This window comes from Plectropomus leopardus, chromosome 7 (assembly GCF_026936395.1).
Source record: "Plectropomus leopardus strain MGB_pleo_1.0 chromosome 7, ASM2693639v1, whole genome shotgun sequence".
NCBI classification, from domain to species: domain Eukaryota; kingdom Metazoa; phylum Chordata; class Actinopteri; order Perciformes; family Serranidae; genus Plectropomus; species Plectropomus leopardus.
Genome location: NC_142182.1, coordinates 13,075,356 through 13,098,085, shown reverse-complemented (window position 1 = coordinate 13,098,085; position 22,730 = coordinate 13,075,356). Strand labels below are relative to the sequence as shown.

The window sequence follows — 22,730 nt, the reverse complement described above, 5'->3', positions numbered from 1 at the left end:
TATATGCTTTAGACCACTTGTCAGCGGACAAATTTGTAAACTTTTGTAAATTTGTAAAATGTATTTCCCATGCAATTTGTCAACCAAATGTCTAACTTGTATCTTAATTCACTGATTCAGTGCCATGTTAAATATTATATTTTCTGTGACCGTAGTATAAAAACTGATTAGGTATTTGAGCTAAAAGAATGCTCTCTGCTTTGTCTCATAGTGGTGTTCAGATTTACAGCTGATTTTAATAATTGCTACAGTCTCAGAACGTATGATGAGACATGGTGGTTTTGAATTACCACCGAGAAGAGCTATGGTTTTGCTGCAAACTTTTTGCTCATTAGAACACGCCATGTAAAATTACTTTTCTCTGACTCAGGTATTTCTCTGACTATTGGCTCTTGTCTTCTCTCTTCCGTGTCAGTGTGTATCTCACTCAGAATGTATAGATTTGGCCGAGTAGCAGCACAAGAGATGATTGAACACATGAGGTTGGCCTGTGAGATTCCTGCTCTAAATGCAAACACCAGTCCAATGTGACAGCTTCAAATTTTTACAAAGTATAGTTCAAAGATCATTTCTCTGTATCACATTTGATGGTTTAAATAGCAATGACACAGACATGAAAAGATATAAAAAAAAAGGTTAACCTACAGATCAAGTTTTTAACTTATGTATTCATCCTACTGCCAACACTAAATGACACTTTAATTTGTTCTCTCAGTAGATCTACTGGAACGCTGAAACGATGAACCCTGAATCAGTTTATCAGTCATGATCTTAACTTCTCTTTATTCATATGAGTTTTTTTAAATGTGTTTTGTATAAAAGCTTTTAACCTATACTTCTCCTGTAAATAAAACAGTTATCAAAGACAGTTTCACAGCATCGCCTTTTGGCAGGTTAACTGCAGAGCAGATGACTCGTTGCAACAGATATAATCAAGGGTTCTTTGCAACAGTATGCAAAGGGGCTGGAAGATAAGAACAACAATTCTATATATATAATTTCTATATAATTATATACATACATAGTTGTTGACTGCGTGGTATAGAAAACACATATTTCAATTGAAAAAAAAAAACATCTTGGTAGTATGTAACTCTTGTGGCTGGACAGAGAATGTGTGTGTATGATGCCTGCTGCCATTTATAGCTCAACAGCTGGCTGATGGGCAACTGCGGAGCTACATCCCTGGAGCTGCTGCTACTGGAGCTGATGAATAGCCACAGTAGTCACTATCTGCCAACCTACCTCATCTTCACTACATATAATTCCAGTTTACACCTCTCCCAAGGCTGTGGCATTTTTATATCAGAGATGTTGTGTTCTGTACCAAACAATGCTATATATGATCACTGAGGCTGTGTGTGTGCAGCATGTGTTGGAAGCGGAGGGCACGCTCTTTCTTTGATTTGATCTAGAGATTGACACATTTGTTCAAAACTATAATGCTAATGCTAAGAATTGTCTTTCAAATGGCATAAACATGCCTCTTTGAATTTGTATAAACTGACAAGAAAAACATGACTTTTCTTGGACAGGAGTTTTTGTGAACCTGCTGTCTCCTCTGTGCTCCACAGAACTTCAGGTGACATTTTCCCTTAGGTGTCAAGAAGCCTGCCATTGTAAAGCCCACCGGTGTCTGTATCTGGCTAATGGTTGCGCGAGCTGGAATCAATTGGATTTTTGCTGCTGTTGTGGGCCACCTCTGGGTTTAGCCTGCCCACAGGCATGGCTCTGCCTCCTCAGCTGTAAGGTTGGGCACTGGGCCCTCTCCATGAAGCAGAATGGTGGAGCACAATGTTAATCTCTCCTCTCTGCTGAGTCCCAGCTGTGGCCCTGCATCCCCACTGGGCCCTTTAATGTGGAAGGGGGACAGCATGCACCTCTCCTATCACCACAGCCATGCGTACAAACTCAGCCACAGTTACACATCCCTCAAAAATTAGGTTTGCTCTTGCTTTAATGAATCTAAGTTTTTGTGTAGAATTAACTAACTAACTATAACTGGTTAAGTTTCTGTAGAACTTCACAGACATGGTTTGCACAAGATTAAAGCAACATTTCAAGGCCTTTCTTCAGCTTTCTCACCATACAGATGAAATTAGAGGTCAACTGATGTTGGATTTTTAAAGGCCATTACTGTAACAATAGAACAGGGAAAATCCCATGGCTGAAAAACTGTCCAATATCACCCCATACCAGCAGGGAAAAAAATGACAGTGTCAGAAATGCACAATCTTTGAATTCATTAGAAAGTGAATAAGCATTTAACTCAAATAAACTCAAAGTAATAGATACAATAAATAAACAAATCTGGGTTACTGCATATCAGACTCACAGGAATAATGCCTGTAAATCTGAATCTGAAGATCAAAATATATGTTAAACAGGAGGGAGTGATTTTTATTTTTTAATTTATTATTTTTTCTTAAAGTCAATCATATGTGCATTTTACATTTTATTACTGGCTATGGAAACCGCGCACACCTCTGTACACTGTACACTGCTGCTAAATGGCCTTCTCTGTCTGTCCACAGACTCTTCCATTGGTTGGTTAATAAAAATAAGAGTCTACTTGGGCTGTTTTTTTCTTATTTGTGCACATACGTGTGTAAAAACCAAAATCAATATAGCCTGTGCTTACCTTGTCCCGTGGTCGCTAGATTCTATTGCATATCTTATAACGGCCTTCACTATGAAACACATTCTGGTATTCATATTTTTTCAGTCCGACAGCACTGAGTCAGATATCTAAAGATTTAATTTAGATTTTTTTTTTTCACTTTAAACTTTGTAAACTATGGAGAGAAATAAATAAAAGTCGGTATAGCTGACATTACAAAAACCCACAAGGATTAAAAAAAAAGAACGCTCAATATTAAAGTAACTTTGCAGAATAAGTTCTAGATGTCAAAGCTTGACAGGTGACTCCAATAGCAGAAATTAAATAATAATTGGCTCTTTCATTGATCATTGTGCGTGTACCCTGTTTGTCCTCTCACAGGGAGGTCAGAGCTGAGAGTCAGGTACAAACTGGCAGGGATTCTGCATTTTTTGCTCACGGACACTTCAGCGAGACGGATGCTTGCCAACAAAAGGGCTTGAACCTTTGTCCGGTGTTTGAATAATTGCCTCCCTATTCACAATGCCGCACTCCTGCTCCAAAAACAGGTACTCACCATACAGCTGATGAGTAAAAGAAAGATGATGTTAAAAAAAAGGTTCATACCATACCTTTTAGTTCTGATATATTTGCACTAAAAATCAACCTCCTGTTTGTCAAATAAAGTACAAAATATCAATAAAAATCACACAAAACTAAAAAAAAAAAGCCAAGTCCTGCACTTGATAAACATTATTTTTCTCCAAATTAACACATACAAAATTGAGTTCAGTATGCAGCTACACTTACGGAACCCAGAAAATTTATATGTAGAAAGCCTGAGGAAAATTGCTCAATGTTATCTTTGGTAATCCATAAGGTCTCTGAGCTACAGCATAGCATAGTCTGAGGCTTGGTTGCTAATCGTAAATTCACAGATATCTACTTAGAGAAAGGCAAATATCAACAAGTCCTGCACTGGCTTCTCTATTTTCTCATTAGGCAGATAGATGGAAGATAGCTAGCACTGGGAGAGGTGGAGGCAAGAACAGATTAGTCTCCCTTCACAAACAACCACATATCCTTGACTTTTAATTAAAAATGCCATCGCAATTAGACACGGTAGTTTAAAGGACTGCCTAAATAAAAAAGAGTTCAGGCACTGCTATAAAGGCAATCCGGAGCAGTTCCAAGAGAATAAAGCTTTTCACTTTTCTCATTGTGAATGTTTTTTTTTTTTTTTAAATGGAAACTTAAATCGGCTTATAGGTTTTTCGCAAAAGCACTGCAGTAGGAGCAAAAGAGGAGCCAGAGAGGAGAAAATAGAACTCAAAGTCATCACAGTGGTTACAAAGGACGTTGAAGATTGAGGTCAGGGGAGGAGGAAAACTATTCTGTCGGCACAATAAATGAGAACAATTAATCAACAGTTAATGTGAATCACACCATTTATCCATCTAAACAATCTGGTTTCACCAAGTCACATTACTGAAGTAATGAATCTGTGCAACTCTGACATTTGAAACACTTTAGATAAGGGCAACAGCCTGTGGCAGTCAACACTGAGGCATCGGCAAAACATGAGAACAGCAGGGCTCTAAGTGACGCATACTGTACTTCTCTGCATCTGAGTCAACCATGCACATGAAAGTCCTAAAATAGCAGTAGCATGTATTGTGAAAACAGAATCTAGGTCTACTAGTATGGCCTACTTAGGGTTATGTTCCGGTTGCGTTGCCTTATTTAAAAGTGCCATGAATAAAACAGCTGAACAGTGATTCCCCAAAATGCAAGGTATTTATTAGGAAAGGATTTCAAAACTGGTGGTGTTACTGTCGTTCATTGAAAAAAAATTGGAGTGGAAAGGGCAACAAAAAAAAACTGAGTATGTTTGATTTAGCAGGCTGTTGTTGCTCCACAGCCAACCACCTGAGTGTAAGTCTGATGTTGTTTTCACAGCTTTCACTGTAAACTTTGTCTTGTTTTATAAATCCTTGTTTTTAAAACGTCCCTGTCTTCACTACATCACTTTATTACATTAAGCTCTTCCCTGTATTATCCTCTGCTAATGTGTTTTACCTGCATGTGAACAAATGGGAACACAGTCCCACTCTTATCCAGGTTTTTCTGCTTTTTGCAATAGAATAACAAATCGGTCTTGGTGATTTAGTATTCCCCTAGGTAATTGGTTTTCTGGAGTGGTGACCATGTGGAGATGAAAAACAATCAGCAAAGCTCTTAACAGATGCTGTAATTACCTGAGCAGACTCGCACAAGTGCTTGTGCACACCAGAGTCGTAGGTGCACCCACTGTGATCTACCACTTACAAAGAAGGCAGGACAGAATCCACTTGAGCACTTGAAGGCTTCATCTTGACAGGCATTGTAATGCACCATCTAACCATACTGTGGAGCCACAGCAGACACAAAGAGTAGCTACTATAGATTGTAACACTGGTAAAATATGTTCTAATTCAGACTATCAGCATTAAATTTTTTATTTAAATAATAACAGAAACAAGTGTGAATTTATGATATATTCTAGGGCTGGGTAATATATTGGTAAGTATATATTGTCAATATGGCATAAACCCACCACACTGCTCTCCAGTACAGGCAGCTGCAGACCCAGGCCCAAGGTATGAGTCTACGTGAAAACTGGAGGCAGCTACCTGGAGAAAGAAAGACTTGGCCCGGCCAGGCTTCTTATGTTGTAAATTACAACTCACAGCAACTTAATACACTGTAGTCTCTGGCTTTTGTTTGATATCTAGTCTGGGCAAAAAAAAAAAAGTTGTTGCACATCTGTCATTAGCAACAGTTAGCACCCATTGTCTCACAAGGCTAACTTGGCTTGTTCACAATATAATAGCCCTTGTATCCACATTACAAATTATTATTTAATTCAAAAACAAAAGGTCCAATTGTGTACATACCCCCTGTCCCTAATATATTGAAAATACTTGTAGCCATACACCTGTTGGTCAGTCTGTTCATTGGTCTGGTAGTTCAAGAGTAAAATATTTCAACAACCATCGAGTGGATTGCGATGACATATACACGTTTATGTCCTTATCAGATTATTTGTAGTAACTTTGGTGGTCCCTTAAACTTTCTTCCAGTACTATCACCTGGTTAACATTAATACTAATGGCACTCTCATGAGCCTAAGCTGTACTTTTTAGCCTCCAAAACAGTTTCAACAAAACCTTAACATTATAATCTTCATGAAGGTATTATATGTTTTAGGACTGTCTCATTAGATCACATTAGCTTAAGCTGGGTGGACCTCATAAATGTCAACTGAGTGAAAGCTTCAAAATCATAGTATTTAGTCCATTGCTCTATTGTGTGGCATTATACAGTTTGTATTATGGTGTTCTTGTATTTTTTTTTTACAACTCCATCCCAACAATTAACATACAGAATCTCAATGCGTGGTCTTGATTAAAGGAAGGAAGACAATAGTTGGTATTTGTGAGACAAAGGTGTTTAGATTAGCCTAAAAAAAACATTAATTTAATTTTCACTAAAAGGCAAAAAAGTGGGGCAAAATAAAGGTCTGGCTTATGTATACTTTCAGCTCATTAATGTCAGCTAGTGCATAATTTCATGATGTACTTTTGTGAATGCAAAAGGAGTAACCTCTGGTCAACAGCAATCTGTTCTAATGGCCTCAATTAGTGATAATAATAGACAGATTTAAACACTCTTTATCCATTGTTTTCAAAGTGCTGAGGAATACGTTCTCTCACTGCTCAACTTGATCTGCCCATAGGGATTCATCATTTTGTACAGCAATGTCGGTGATTAAAGGCTAAATTGCTTAAAGGGTCTTGAGGAAAGGAAGAGAGAACATTAGAGGTAGATGTTAATGATTGAAGGATGTGAGGTTAATGTGGTGCCACGCTGAGAGAACTTGTTCCATCCTTTCAGCCGACTCGGCACTCCTGAATTCCTGAGCTCCAAATGACCTCTGTTTTCAGGCGCATTATTATAGCTACCTGGTGGTAGCAGTATCTCCCCTTGATCAACAGCCAGGTCGAGATTTTCAATAATAACCATCAATAAACACCTCGGAAAGAATGGTGAAGAATGATCACTAGCATCCTGCTATCCATTACACAGGAATTATACAGGAGAGTATAATGGACAACCTCCTTGCTGAATCAGTTTCCAATGGAATATCAGGAACTGCTGTATCCTTTGATTCACCAACACTTTAAACTCTTGAGAAAGCACGCGCTAAGGACTGGTTTGAGGTGGGAATGTGAGGTGCTGCTCATATCCTGCTGCAGAGGTGGCAGCAGAGGCAGCACTGCCTGTGTTTGTGAGAAGCGACCATGCAGCCATCTTGTTGGGGTCGGGATGTACGCACAATTCAATCATCCTACAACAAGAAACCATGGATTACCAGAACCATCTGGAAACATTATAAAGCAGCAGCCAACCATGTCAGCAAACGCAAAAGGACAAATAATAGTGTACAGGTAAAATGAGCTGATGGGATCACATTTCACTGTAGTTCTACCTTGTGTAATGCCATGTGACAAAAAAACGATTGACTGCAATGAAGTTAGCCATGTTCTGGCATGTATCTTCAAAATATGGTTCTCTATCAATGAGTAGACAGCAACACTCACTTTCTTCTATGTCTTTTTTCATTGCTTCTTTCTGTAATAATGACTATTTTTTACCAACTGAGCTTCATTATGACTGCATTAAACATTAATCAGATATGCAGAAAACAAAAACTAATTTAAGAAATATAGATTGTTCTGCATTTTGGTTGTCAACTTACTCACTGGTTATTGTAAATAATGCATTCCCTGCTCACCTACAGCTTATCTTTAAAGACTGTCATCCTAAAATAATACAGTAAGTGCTAAGCCATAAATAACACACCAAAAGCCCTGTAATAGCTACAATTTTCAAAATGTCTGTGAATTTTTCACTAAGGTTGGTATATTTAATCCTACATAAACTACGGGACTCAAAAGGGACTCAAAAGGAATACTAAATATGTGTTTATGTACTAGGATTCAAAATCTATTCATCAAAACATTTGCTCCAGATGTTGCCCTGATGGTGGTGTTTGCTGGCACAGATTTTACCGGGATTTGTGTATCCTACTGAGCAATTTTGATCATGATCAAGTCAAGCAATACGGAAAAACATCACAATGTTTGGCACAAAGGGTCCAGTCTGGCACAGAATTTGGCAGCAATAGCCTTCATCCCAAAAGAAATGGAACAAAGCTTTTCTCTAAGAACACGCAGATTAAAGCTTTATCCATCAAGTAAGCTTCAAAGTGACGCTGGGTGAGTCAGCCCCACTTTAATGATAGTGCTTCTTAGTCCTGTCTACAACACTCACTACCTGCCCAAATACCTGATAGCTGGTGTCAGTTTTTCTCTGTGTAAGAATTCATATAATTGTTGCAGAGTGTTAAACTTTTTTTTTTTTTTTTTTACTTTTTTTACCTATGAATGTTACCTAGTTAGCATAATAGGTCAATTCGTGTTTCCAACACACAAGACACAGCGCCTAAGCAGTCGAATATACATTTCTATGTTGGCAACACTGCCGTGTATGCATTCTGCTGCATCTTAAATAGTTCCATTTTCCCTTTGATGATCTTCACACATAATCTTCATCTCTAAAAATACTAAATGTGTGACTCTTTAAAGATCACATACTGCAGATTCTCCTGCTGCCATGCATTACTTTACAAGCAGACAACACCTTTACAAAGTCCTAGAAATCTGTGAATTTAGCAAATCTCACATCTTTTAAAAATGACATGGAGCACCGTGCAAAAAGGTAAAAAAAAAAAATGAAATAAAATACAGTGTGTTGCTCCTTCAACAATGAAAAAAATGGTCATACAATCACCTCTGCACTCGATATTTTCTATGTTCAGTGCTGCTGCCAACACCCTGAAGACACTAGATGCTGTATACCAGAGTGTTTTTTCGATTCATTACTCACGACTGTTATTTCTCACACCGCTGTGAATATACTGTACACTGCACGTACTGTACTGAGGTGCAAACAAATATCAGCTAGACCTCTCCCTGTTCAGCTGTAAGAAACTGTCAGAAGTTGAGGTGCTGGTGTTGCACATCCTTTAATCACAGGCACATCATGGTGACAGAGCCCTGTGTAGTTTAATAAAGCCTCAGGAACAAAGACATTCTCCTCTAAACTATCTCTCTCACGTAGCGTCTGCTAGCAGGGCTTAGGAGGACTGGTTATTACCATCTCATTGAAGAGGGACCCCTCAACAGCTTGTAAAGTTGCTTGGCATCATGTCCCTACTTCACTGTATGGTGACAGCCCAACCATCAAAAATAGACACTTTTCTTTGGAGGCTGTTTCAATTATTTACTCTTTCCTTCGAGTGTCAGTGCTGTCTCTCTGCTGACACCAACTCTGCCTATTCCTTTTTTTCTTACTTTCTTCATCGTTCTCAGTCTTGTTTCTCTTTCTCCCTGAGATGGGCAGGTGCCACACTCCAGGTAAAGCCCAGAGTCAGAGCAAGGGAGGAAAATAGAAGATGAAAGAGTGGTACATTAGGGTCACAGAAAAAGGCCCTTAAACAAATCTTATCACAGCAGAGAGCCCAAATGAGATACCTAACCAAAGGGAATAATTATCTTTCCAATGAGGCTAATCTAAAGCTATCAAATAAAAACAAACTTCACTGTGAGTGTAAGGAAATGCAATTATTCAAATGGGATAGAAATGCAAATGTGTGGCCTTATGTGGAGGAAACAAGGAGCCAGGAGCTAGCGTCCTCCAAGCACCAGACTCCCTACTGGCTCATAATTTTCTGTAATGGATGTCAATGTCCTTGTGGACACGTGCCATTTTTTGAGGCCAGCAAAATTGTGGGGAGTCAGCTGGCCCCTTATCAATGATGATGTCTAATTGTATTTATAAATGCCCTCATGTGGTAAAAATACATTTTCATTAAATCTAATAGATCTAATAACTAGAGCCCATCTTGCAAGGGGATGACTCCAGCTGCCATACGGTGATGACGTGTGTCTGCGAGTTACTCATCAGGATGAGGAAATCAACTCACCAGTCTGTGAACTCTCGTTCAGCTATTAGCAAGCCAAGTCAAGGTTTACAAATGTAAAATGATCTTCACACTCTCTGAAAATATTAAACGCCTCAGAGGCGCTGCAGAAACCACCAGACATGGCCCTGCCCGTGTTTGTGAGAAGTGACCATGCGTCCATCTTTTTGGGGTGGGGATGTGTGGACCATAGACTGTATATAAAGATGGACAACAAGCCAACTCCCCTAAAGTGAAGCTTTAAACATCTTGATCGCCCCCTGGTGTCTGGCTGCAGTACAGGTCGTAAAGCCCACCAAGTCGGCACATGTTTAAAAATACTGCTATTATCATTGTTTTTGAGAGAAGACGACTAAATAAATTACTTAAATATTGAGACAGGTTTTTGGCATATACTTTTGGATAAATTAATTGTTATATTCATCAAGTAATAAAAAACAATATTCAGAATAATATATAAATTAGTTGTTAATTTAGTCAACCTACTGAAAAAATAACTTACATCAATCAAGAAAAAAATCCTCGACAGGTGCAGCCCTAATATTTATGAAAAATACACAACATGAAACTATTAATGTCTCTGAAAGTGCTGTGGCATGAAAGAAAATAACTTTTCCACTGTCCTATATAAAATGAAATTATAGTGGTTAGTTTTGCAAATTAAAGATGGTAATCAATATTTATACTGAATTGAGGCCAATTTGAAGAATTAAAAATTTGAAAAATGCACATTTAACATTAATGCATAGCACACAAGGGTCCCTTCAAATTGTTTCTGAAAGAATACAAGACTACACTGAGTGGAACATATTAGCTTGACAGCTAATTATGTCTACGAGTCCTTGACGGCTGCTCTGTAAGGCTTTACTTTGATTCTGTAGTGCTTTGAGCTTTATGCTAACATCAGTATGTCAACATGCTTACAAAGACAACGTATACAGGACAATGTTACCCAGGTTCATAATGATCACCATCTTAGTTTATCGTGCTAAATTTTGCTAAATACCACAGCAGGTAATGATATTAAGAATGTCATCAGTTTTGCAGGAAACGTCAGGGGATCATTAAAGTCATTATATGAATACATTATCTAGGAAGGGACTGGCCAACAATGCAATCAACTAGTGCCAAAAATAAAGTTGTCATTGCTCTCTGGTGGACAAACTATGTAGTAACGGTGAAACAATTCTTTAGTCACAGCAAATATTCTGCATTCGTGGCGTTTCTGTACAATAATTTCTTGATAAAGCTCAACAGACATAGGCGCCTTTTTGAGGCTCTACTTTTTAATATATAACATTATATTGGTAGCGTTTATTGATATGCTGTAGTCGTGTAAGGGTGCAAATGAAATATCCTTGATGCATTTTCCATCTAGAATTTGCACATTACTTTTTATTCTTTGTATTGCACCCATACAATGCACACATATGCTTTGCACCCACACACACACACACACACACACAGACACACAAAAAAAAAAAAATCATGGCCACAGCCCCTGACATTGTCGCGTTAAATGCTTTCCCACCTTTTTCTGTTTGCCTGTATTGTCCTTCATACTGTCATAAAAAACACACACTGCTGGCCTGTGTAAAAAAGAGGGGAGATGTTTCAGAAGACTGTGAAAAGTGTGCCAGCGAGTATTTTGCCAAAAATCACAAGCCAAACAAACGAATTAAAAACATGGCACCAGAATTGCCCATGATTAGCTTTAAAATATTAGACAAATGGGAGAAATAAGAGGATAGAGAGCCCATGGATTAAGCTAACAAAAAATAACAGGTGGTTCAGTGAATGCAGGGTTTTAATGTACAATTAAAACATTGTGTATTCTCTTAAAAAAGAAAGACTGAATCCTTGGTGTTATCATTTATTTATATTTCATCTATCTAAACTGCTAGACCATCAGAACACGTGCCAGGTTAAGCCATGAAAGATCCAATCTATCAATATCTTTATGTCATGAAAGCAGATAACCCTAAGCAGCCTGGTCTCACTCCCAGGGCGTCATATGCTGCTTTGGCAGCGACCCCGGCATCACTATAATGACGCAGGAGGCACCATTACACATCTGTGTGAGACGCAACAGGCTCTCCACCAACTCTAATGCAAGCCCATCCAATCATATTAGACATTTAGAGCAACAGGCACAGTTTAAAGAGCATGAAAGCCTGCTCAGGGTGGGTGGGAGAGGAGGTGGATGGGTCCAACTAAGCCGAATTTTGACCCAGGAGGCCAGTGTTCAAGACCAACAAACAACATCAACTGCAGCTCTTGTGCCACTCAAGGCCGGATGTTTTTAAGTAACGTCCCTGATATTTTCCCAACCATTACCAAGTAGTTTTGTCTCCTTAAAATAACCACCAAGCCCTGAGTCGCCCTACGTGACTTAAGTCAACCATGATCTAGGGGGGATTTTAGAGTGAGTTAACAGTGGTCTTACTCTAATATCCAATGTTTTTGTGGGTCCGTGAATGCACCCCATAATTCCCGGGGGTTTCGCACAAAAGGTAAAATATGATGAGCAGGAATGACATCACATTGCCTTACAGAAAAATCCCCAAAGAAAACCTAAATTTAAACAGAAAGGCTCTATAACTTGCTGCAGGGTGTAACCTGTTTCATATACACATGGTGATGTGCTGCCTCTGCACTTCCTTTAATGTATGACTATTTGTTGCAAGGTTGCTCTAATCGAGTTAGAAAGATCCCTGATTGGCTTCCAGTGCCACGCCAGGATCCCTTTAGATTACTGTGGTCAGACAGCAGCGTCTGAATCACAAGAGGCAGAAGATGAGTTTAGGAGCGCACGCACTCAACATGCTCTGTCAGCATAGTACCACATTAACCTCACATCCCAACAACTCTCTGAGGCTTTTCTCCTTTTACTTCTGATCTCTCCATCCGTCTTTCCTGAACCTCTTTGCTTCTCTCGTTTGACATTCATCACAAGCATCAACATAAATACTCACTAACCATATTTCCTTTAAAGATTAAAAAAAATGCAGAAAATGCAAAGAAGTTGATCTTAAATATAGTTTCTTGGCTCTCTTCAGTACATAAATAATTGATCACAGAAATGCTCCGGGGGGAGTCGTGTTCGCAGATATTTTGATTTCACACCAATTTCCTCACATATATAGCCCCAATCTCTGTGTTTACCCTGCATAAAATTAACACATAGTGGACAGTATCTCTAGAGCTCAGTTGAGGACTGGAGCTGAAATATAGGAATGACAAATAGGCCCATCAATAAGTAACATTTGCAAAATGTGTGCGGAAAATGGCTTGAAGAATGAGGCAGAGGAGGCTCTCACATGCCGAAAAGACAGATTCCATGATCCATATCTCTCTGAGAAATCACCACGCAGCACTATAAACAAGACAGTGACTCTGCCATGAGATCAAAACAAATGTTAAACGTCAAAAGACTGAATTGAACAAGTGAAAAAATTCAATATAATGTTCAACATAACAATCAATGTGGTTTCTATGACTGTGCAAGCAACACAAATCTAGAGCACAGTGTGCTGCTGGCAAAAAAAAACACACATCATTAGTTAGGCTGCGTGCTTCAGAGAGGGAAAAAAAAGTTTTTCAGTTTAGCAATACTGACAACACCTGAAAGATTTTACAGCATGATCCCATGAATAAATATCCCCAAAAGTTCTGTCTAAATATGCTTCTTAAAGGAGATCCAAAGTACTGTTTTTGGTATGTTTTCTCTGAAAAAACACTGGATTATTCTCAGCAAATAAATGATGATGGAAGTTTATTTAATTTATTATAAGTCTGTTTGATCTCATCAACAAACCAGCTGACAGCAGTGGGAGGCAGATTAGGTTCGAAGCACCCTGAAATCAAAGAGAGCTGATAAATCCTAAGTCACCTTAGATACAGGAAAGCAAAGCCACACGTGCGGAGCTGCCCTCGCTGCATATTACTATTTGGATGTTAGTGTATGAAATTGTCCGCTCACACCCCCACACGTTCAATTTTTTCCCCTTCTCAGTTGTAAGTAAAGGATGCCTGGCTGCAATTTGTTTCTGTCAAGATGATTAATGGCTCTCAATAATGTTACAGCTTATATGGATATGGGAAGGTGCATCTCTACAGCAGCCAATCGATAAATCTGTGATCCTCCAACCACCCACCCTCATCACGCCAAGAGATTTAGAGGCCATAGGAGCAGCCTTGAATCCCCATACAGTAAGTCTTATGCAGATTAATAAAAACGTTCCTTAAATGTGCTCTAAGTTTGTCTAATAATACCTTAGGTATTAATTCTCCAGGCTGACAGCTGGTGAGAGCTTTTACTTGTGTTGAGCCTGGATGTATTTGTAAAATGTCAGGAAAACATAAAGTAAAAATGGGAAGTTAACTTTAAAAAAAAAGCAAGGCAGGTTGCTCCGTGTGTGTATGTGGCAGACAGCTTTTGTAGTAGGATGCGTTTCATGGATGCTAAAGTGGTAAACTCAGACTTCGGGGTCGACATGCATGGCCTTGGATATGTATGCTTCTCCAATTGGCACAGGCATGTACTACAAATTCAGGATCTCCCCATCTGATCGGAAGGATCAGTATCAGGTCCAATCAATGTGTTTTTAATTAATTAGGATCAGTAATTTTGAGTTATTTCAAGTTGAGAAGGTGTCGTATAAAGAGCAAGATTCGCAACAGATAATCTAGTTTTAGTGTAATGCTGCCACTCATGTAAGTAAAAGCTGATTTTTTTCATGTTAAACTTTAGTAGCTACACTACTTTAAGTAAAACTGAAATTTCTGTTGTTCATTTTCAGTGAACTAGTTTTACTAAATGTGATAAGCTGAATTGTGACCGATTTTCATTTGTCGTGACTGGGAATGTGAAAGTTCAGCTACTTTTAACTGTGATTATATATTTTATTTATAATGTTCTGTACTTTTATAACAATACTACGCTGAGTGGCTTTGAGAGCAATTTCTGAAAACACATTTTAGTTTGTTTGCTTTGTTATTTTGCTGGAAAAAAAAACAAATGCTGCACCAAGTGGATTTGAGAGCTATTTCTAGAGACATATTTTACTTTATCTTGTTGAAAAAGCAAATGCTGCACTTAGTGGAACTGTGACAAGAGCCATATAAAAATATTTTAGTTTGTTAACTTTGTTATTTCTGTAAAAATAAAATAAAATAGAAAACAGAAACTGTTTGGATGCCGACAGTTTTTGATATATTGCATCACAGAGCTATTAAACTGACAAGTATATACACTGGATTGTTTTTGATAATTTAAAGTACTTCAAGTGTGCATTGTGCAGCTGTATTATCAAGGTAAATACAAGTATCACATCAGGACTTGGTATTGGCATATAGTTTGTATTAAATGACTTGGATCAGCACATCACTAATGGTAAACACAGATATGGCCTTGGATATGTACCTCAATAGGCAAAGGGATGTACTACAAATGGTTAATAGAAACTGCCAACCTTTAACACGAGATACATTCACCAGAAGGAAAAAGTAAGAATTACATTAATGTGCTCCCTAATCTTACTATAATGTAAGTAGCTACCACATGCACACCTTAAAAAAACAGCAAAATATGCCTCAGACCACAATATTCATTTGTAGCGTGTTGTGGCTGTTAAGCAAGTAAACCACACGACACGAAGCTCAACCACTTGAAGAAATATCAATGACAGCAATGGAAATACTGCCCACTGGTAAACAGCTGCAGCGCGAGCAGCAGACAACAGATGCCAAAACATGACAAAACATGACAACCCAAACACATTCAGAGCAGCAGAGCAGCATTGCTCGGTTTCAGAAAGCTAGCTTACATTGATAAGCACACAAACACCACCTGTAGCGAGCCGTGACACTCGTTCAGCAGCAAGTTAGCAAACGTATATGACAAGCAGCAAACTTTACTTACCTTGCTGAAGTGAAGCAGCGTTGAACCCGGGTTGCTAACACCGACTGGAGAGGGTCTCTTCTGTCTTGAGGTGCAACTTTGGCCAAAACGGTAAACAAAGCGGGAACAGACGCCAACAAACACTTATATTCCTGGTAAAATCCGTTCTGGTGCGATATTTTTTGCGACTGTTTACGAGCAGCAAGTTTACAGCTGTCTAAAACTTGCAGCAGAGTTTGCAAAAGAGTGACGCTACACAGCCAAACAGCAGGCGGGCCGCTGGAAATTCAAATCGGCCGCTGACTGGTGGTTTAAAAAAAGGGGAGGGGCTTGGTTTAATGTTGCATCACGTGACAGAGCGCCAGGTATCTGCCTGTGCAAATGCATACATTTATTTCTGAATATTAAACAAATAAATACAGATATAGAGACATTGATGTAATGTGCTATTGTTTTTATTTTTCTGTAATAGCTCAGGTTCTTTTGACTTATTCTGCCTTTGTGATTTTTATTTTATTTTACTAGTTACCACGTTTACTGCACCATATGTCTGTATTCTGCTGCAAACTAGTTAGTCACGTCTGCATTTTCCTAAAAATGTTAACAAAACAGATCTCACAGTTCATCATTGGTAAAAAAAAAAAAAAAAAAAATCATTTTGTCATGATTAAGTTAATGTTGACTAACTTGGTTTATTTAAGTTGCTGACACTTTAAAAGAATGAGGTAATTTCACTTGTCATTTTTTAAGTTTCAATACCTTTGCAAAATTAAGTAAATACAGACAAATTTTGAGTAAACTTAACACTTAAATGTAAAGTAAACATCAATTAAGATGAATAATTATATTTAATTTTTCAAGGCAATCACTTTTTAAGAAACTGTAAAATCTGACAAGTTGACTCAAAATAGGGTCAACATGTCAGATTTTATGGTGTAACTGACAGACTTATATATGCCAGCAATTCTCAGGAGTAGAGATATCATGACCTATCCTCATATGCTTATCATTTGGTCTTAATAAAAAACACTTTAACATTTTTTTCTCACATCATTAAAAAATAATTCTTGAGATCATAGATATTTTTAAACCCAGCAGCCTAAATACACTTGAGTGTCTTCACGTTAAACTGGGCATTCTGCTTCCTATACTGCAGCCTCGGGAGGTTTAAATGACTTGGTGAGAAGGATTCAGTGTGAAATGGGATGTGATGCTGCACAGAGGTGTTCCAGTCCCACAGGCCGTGTTGTAAAGCACGACTGGACTTCACTGACTCCTGCCTGCCTCCCAACAACCTCCCTTTTTCCCTCCTGTAATCTTTCTCTCCTCCTCACACTTCCTTTCTCTGTCCCCACCTGGAGACAGCCTCCATTTTCTCTTAATAACATCCATTTTCCTTTGGCTATTCCTCCCTGTGAATAAAACTCTGAAGCATGCTGAGAATTTGCTCCTCTTAATTATTGCGTCGTAATAAATGAAGTCTGAGCTCCAACTCTCCAGAGTAGCTCATACTGATCTCCACCAGAGAGGCTAGTGCCTTACCAGAGGCATTGCTGCTCACCCACATCAGTCTCATCAAGCGCTGTGGTTTCGCTTCACTTACAGCTTCATATATATGAGAGCTTAATAGAGACTGATTCATTGATATTCCAGCCAAACTGCCCAGGGATTTGGCAGAACAGGCGCCAGCAGAGGAAAGAGGCAGAGAAAACAAAGTGATAGAGAATGAGTGGGAGGGGAGAGACTGAGAAAGTTACACCAGATTTGCAGTCGCACGCTGAGATGCCAGGGATGATAAAACCATCGCTCTCAGACAGGACACTGTGATAGACTTGATTCGGTCCACTTGCCTACCCTACCCCCCCCTTCCTTTATTCTCACGCTGGTCTCCCACATTCTTCTCCTCTTATCTTCTTCTCCGGCTCAAACATGATGAACAGGAGCAGGGGAGAGATGAGCAGCTGGCACAGTCTCGACGGGGCGAGGGAACACATTTGACAAAATCAAATCAGGCCGGTCAAAGGTGAAGCCTGCCAGTCTCCCTGTGGAGTGGTGAATGGTATCAACACTGCACAGATGACCAGAATACTGTGATGAATATGTTGCACATGTCCCCTCTTGCAAACCGAAAAACTCATATTCTCACATGCATGTCATCCATTCGTAGAAGTATTAGTATTAATACCATCCTGTGAAAACAGAAGAAAAGTCCTGCATGGTGATGTTACTTAAGTAAAAGTAAGTATGTATTATCGGGAAAACTACTTAATACATACTTTAATACTTAAAGTATTAAAAATAAAAGTAAGCAATGCAGACAAATCTTGAAAAAAACAACCCCAAAAGTCTAAATTATAAAAAAAAAAACACAAAAGCTCAAATTATTTTCAAAAAAGAAGATAAATCACCAAAACCATAAAAAACACACCCCAAAACACAAAATTATTTCTAAAAAACTGAGAAAAGTTTAAATGTTTTTCAAAAGAGTTGGAGATTAATTTTCTGTTAATTGGTTCAACAACTAATCATTGCAGCTGTGCTTGTGTAAACTGTTTGGTTATTAACTCTAATTTTATAAAGTTTTCTTGTGCTTTTTATGCAGAAATCTTAATTTGTAGAGTAACTAAAGCTTTCAGAGAAATGGAGTAAAAAAGTACAATATATCCCTCTGAAATGTAGGGGAGTAAAAGTATTAAGTGGCATCAAAAGAAAATGTTCCAGTAAAGTACAAGTGCCTTAAATTAGCACTTGAGCATAATATTTGAGTACATGTACTTTGTTACATACCACCACTGATATCAACCATGCATTTCAAAAGGCCACCCTAATGAATCAGTTCAGCCCTGATTAGATCCTCTAACTGTCTTTACTCTTTAAATTCTATTAGGGATGTAATTATAATGTTCAATGTCTATTAGCACAGTTGTCCATAAACGTTCCCAATTTTTATCAGGCAGATGAAAGACATGATTGTACAGCTCCTCATCTTCATTCTCTGTAGTGAGGAAATGACATTGTGCAGGCTTCCTATTTGCACAGATCCACCTCCTTGCGGTTGGAAGTCATCTGTCGGTCCATTTCAGCAGCTAACACTTTGATATGCAACACCTCATAGAGCCAAAGCACCAATTGAAGCCATTATACAGTGTTGAGCCCACTAATGGACATATTAGAGGGCTGGAGCCTGCTTGCTACAGAAGGTCTCAGGAAAAGAGCAGAGGGAGTGATCTTCGCATCTGCATGCTATGCTGGGCTCGAAAAAAGGAGCATAAATTAATGCTGCAGGGGGAGAATGTGAAAGAGATATCTGATCAGAGTCCTTTGTTCTTGAACCTTGGTGATAGTCGAGGTGCATCCTTCTACTTCAATGCATAGTCATAGAATCAGGCTCACATTTCCCTTATCAGGGCCCATCAACATGCCTCATCTTTAATATCAGCAGCAGCAAGAAAGGTCATTACCCAAGTAAATTACCTCTTTAGCATTTGATTATTCGCTTTTTTTCTTCTTTTCTCTTTATTGCTCTCTGCAGGCATGATGCATCAGGCAACCTGCATTACATATCCATATACATGTCACCTATGGAAACCATGTAGCCACCTTTTTGCTTCATACCTGCGGTACTCTACAATATAATCTTTTTCAATTCATTTCCACTTAAAAAAAAAAAGTTTTCAGGTGTCCACATCTCTTCATCTTCCCTCCAATCCCCCCTAGAAGTAAAGAAGTATCCTCAAAAGATGACATGGAGTGAAAATGGTGAAGTTTCAGGCTGCATATTTGCATTTCCCTGAAAATACTGAATGATAAAGCACTCTGACAGTCCGGTGCACTTACGCAGCACACGCCGTAAAACATCTGTTGAAAGCTGGGCATAATTCATTCCCCAAACACTCATGCACGTACGCTAATAAAACTCACAGACTCTCTCTGCATTTATCTGTGTAAAGATGTGTGTGTCAGTGTGTGTGTCTGTCTGTCTCTCTCTCTCTGTCTTTCTCTCTCTCAGGCACAGGCGTGCTAATCCGTCCACAAACTTACAATAAATGACATTTGCAAAGAGCATGGTCCAGTCAGAAATATTATAAAATGTTAAACTCCAGGGTATGATAAAAAAGGTTTTGTCACCTTTAACATTCAGTTGCCATGAGGTGTTATCAATGTTATCAATTAATGTGACACATGTAAAATTAGGGTCACTGATGAAAGGCTGGCTTTTAGGGTCTCAAAAACTACACTTGTAAGTGAGGATATGTTGAATTTGTTGCCTAAACCCCTCCCCTGAATCACAGGCTGGCATCTGTAACTAAACCTAGCTATTTATCAAAAAAACAAACAAAAAAAATGCAGAGCCCTCCCATGTCCTATACTCAGAATACAAGCTGCTCCCACTAGGAAAACGCTCTGAGGTTTCAATTAAATACAGGAGGAGATACCTGAAAAGGTATATAAACTCTTTTATCTCTCTGTCATTGAATCATTTAAACTAAGGACATAAGGAGGGTGTAAAATATTGGGCAGTGTTGCGTGTATTTGAAAGTTCTTTATGCCTACACTTGTCTGTTCAGTGCACTTTGTGTATATTTCTGCGCAGTGCATGTGGCAGCCTTTATGTCTGAGACAAATTTCCCTTGGGACAAATTAAGTTATCTTGAATACTGAATCTTGAAGTGACTCCTAACCCTTGGATTCTTATTTTCATGGAAAAGTGAAACATTAGAAACTCTAGAATTGACCCTTTAAAGCCTGAGCAAATTGGCTTGATTTCTGGGAAGCATGGGAAGAGGGGCCCCTGCCCCCCAGAGGTTTAAATGCCAGTGAAAGGCAGGCATCTGAAGGCAGTGTAAGAAAAGTTATGTCGATCCAGGTGTTAAACGGTTAAGCATAGGCTACTCTAACTTTTACCTTTGTGTTATTTATAGGTTACCCTATTGTGTTTTTCTCTTGTTAACATCTGAACATTATGTTTGAAAGAAATAACAACCTAATGTTATATTTTTCCTTGCCGCACTGCACCATAGGGCTAAGTACACAAAAACAACGCTGCTCCCTGATGAAGACCCAGAGTTGATGTGCGCTGGTCTGTTAGATTGCCCGTGCTCTAAGAATAAATGATTTCACCCGAAGACGGAGTATGTTTGTTTCTTTTCTTATGCTTAACTGCAATAATTTGAGACTTCCGCAGTCTGTTTTTTTGTACTTTTACCTGCCTCACCAAAAACCCCCAGACAAGCCAGAGCCAAGTAGCACTTCCTTCGTCCATTTTCAATGATGCTAATACATTTTGATGTCCTCTACATTTTAATCAGCTTGTGAAGATACTGAATTTTTGTGTGATCCCTTTAAGCTTTAGCTTCAGTGTTTGAGGGTTTTTTGTATATCTGTAGCCATAAAATACATATGTTAGATAAATTTGCATGTTTCTTGCTGACTCATTAATATGAGTCAGCAAGAAACATTAAAAACCCAGGTGAAGTTTGAATGTTCAACAAACTCATGGAATTAAATTTATTTTGCTAATAACAGCTACAGCTACAAAAATACAATGTTTCAGTTTCAGCCTGCTTAATTCCCAGTTGTTGACTGTGCCTGCTTATTGTGTCCACAGCTGTCTGAAATCAAGGGCCAATACTTTTTATTAAGTAATACCATGAATTTAAGTGATAAAATCTGCCACCATAAATATTGTTAACTGTACGCATGCAGTGCCAGATTAGTCACCTTGACAAAATTTCTGTCCATGCATTTAAATATTAAGCTATCTGGATAAATTAATATGTCTGTTCAAAGCAATTTCAAAATGTACTATATGCATGTAACAGACATAAATGAGCATATCCTAGCACATACTATACTGAACACCCTGATCAGCTTCCTCTGTTCGCTGCAGGTCAAGTAAAGCAGCTAACCACAACACCTTGATTGTTTTCTGCACCTGTCAAATCTCTATTGTACATTGTAAAGCTCATATCGTTTTCAAAAGACATATTGTAATGCACAGCCTCTGGTTGATATTCTTTCCCTCCTACCTGTCTTCCAAAGATTACTACTCATTTACCATTCTGAGCATTTGTCATCCATCGCCTTTTCCATCCACCTCACTGGACAAGCAAGGCCAAACAGTAGTAACCCAATAGCCAGTGGTGTATGTGTACAATTTCCACCCCTCCCGCACTCTCTGCATCTCCCCCAACCCTTTTGAAATGGTGGCTATGAATCTTCATTGCATCCGGTGGTGTGGAAAGCGGCCCTCTCCTAAATGACTATTGATGATATTGCCACACTGTAAGGAATGTGAACACAGTATGGAAATGGTACGGCAAGCCTAGAGGACCAGAGTGAAGCGGTGCAGGTGGGGTTGGAAGACTGTGAAGTGGTACGCATAGGCTGGGAGAGGATTCAGTCAGTCAAGTCTGAATGTAAATTTTCTCTAAGGGGATATAAAATGTTATAAATGTGAAGGTCCACAACATATGTGTGAACCATAGGCTTAATAAACTTACTAAAAAGACCTGAGAGAGAGAGCTTTAGTGAGGGACAGAGCATTGGTGCCCTTGCCATGTCCAGAAATGAAAGAGAACATAAACTAAACGACATAAACATAAACTAAATGGCAAAAATACTAAAAGGCAAATATGATGCTTAATTTATACAACAGTGTGAAACTACAGGTAAAAATAAAGACAAATATGAATGCGATAATGCACACACACATTTCAGATGCATTTTTATCTTTGGTCTGATATTCATGACTAATTTTGTAAGACATTTATCACAGAACTAAATTTGTAGAGCACAATTTTGTTCTTATACCTCGATTTCTTCTTCTTCGGGCGTTCTGACCTTCCTGTGTGCTTGAAAACTGAGCTGTTGAATGGAGAGAGCTGCATTTATTATCAAAGTCTGAATAAGTGGTATCCACGCTCTTCTGAAGATCATTCCCCAACTTCTGCGGGAAGCGTCTGGGTCTTATGTACCCTGGTGATACACACTTTCCAGCTGAAACTTGTCCTTGGTTCTAAGGGACTATGAAAAGTTACCCAGACAGCACAGTCATTGTGTGTTTAGAAACCTTGAGAAAGACAGGGGATGCAGCCTAACAATGCAGATGTTATCCATATGTTCCAGGAGTTCAGCTCACC

The 22,730-nt window shown here is 38.7% G+C and overlaps 1 long non-coding RNA gene across 1 annotated transcript in view; it reads right to left on the bottom strand.

The window, feature by feature from the left end:
• LOC148189156 (uncharacterized) overlaps window positions 1–15,856 on the bottom strand; it is a 224,776-nt gene extending 208,920 nt beyond the window's left edge. Inside the window, exon 1 of the long non-coding RNA XR_015776972.1 lies at window positions 15,610–15,856. This is a non-coding gene — a long non-coding RNA (uncharacterized LOC148189156). The remainder of the gene's footprint in view (window positions 1–15,609) is intronic.
• Between the last annotated feature and the right edge of the window lie 6,874 nt (window positions 15,857–22,730).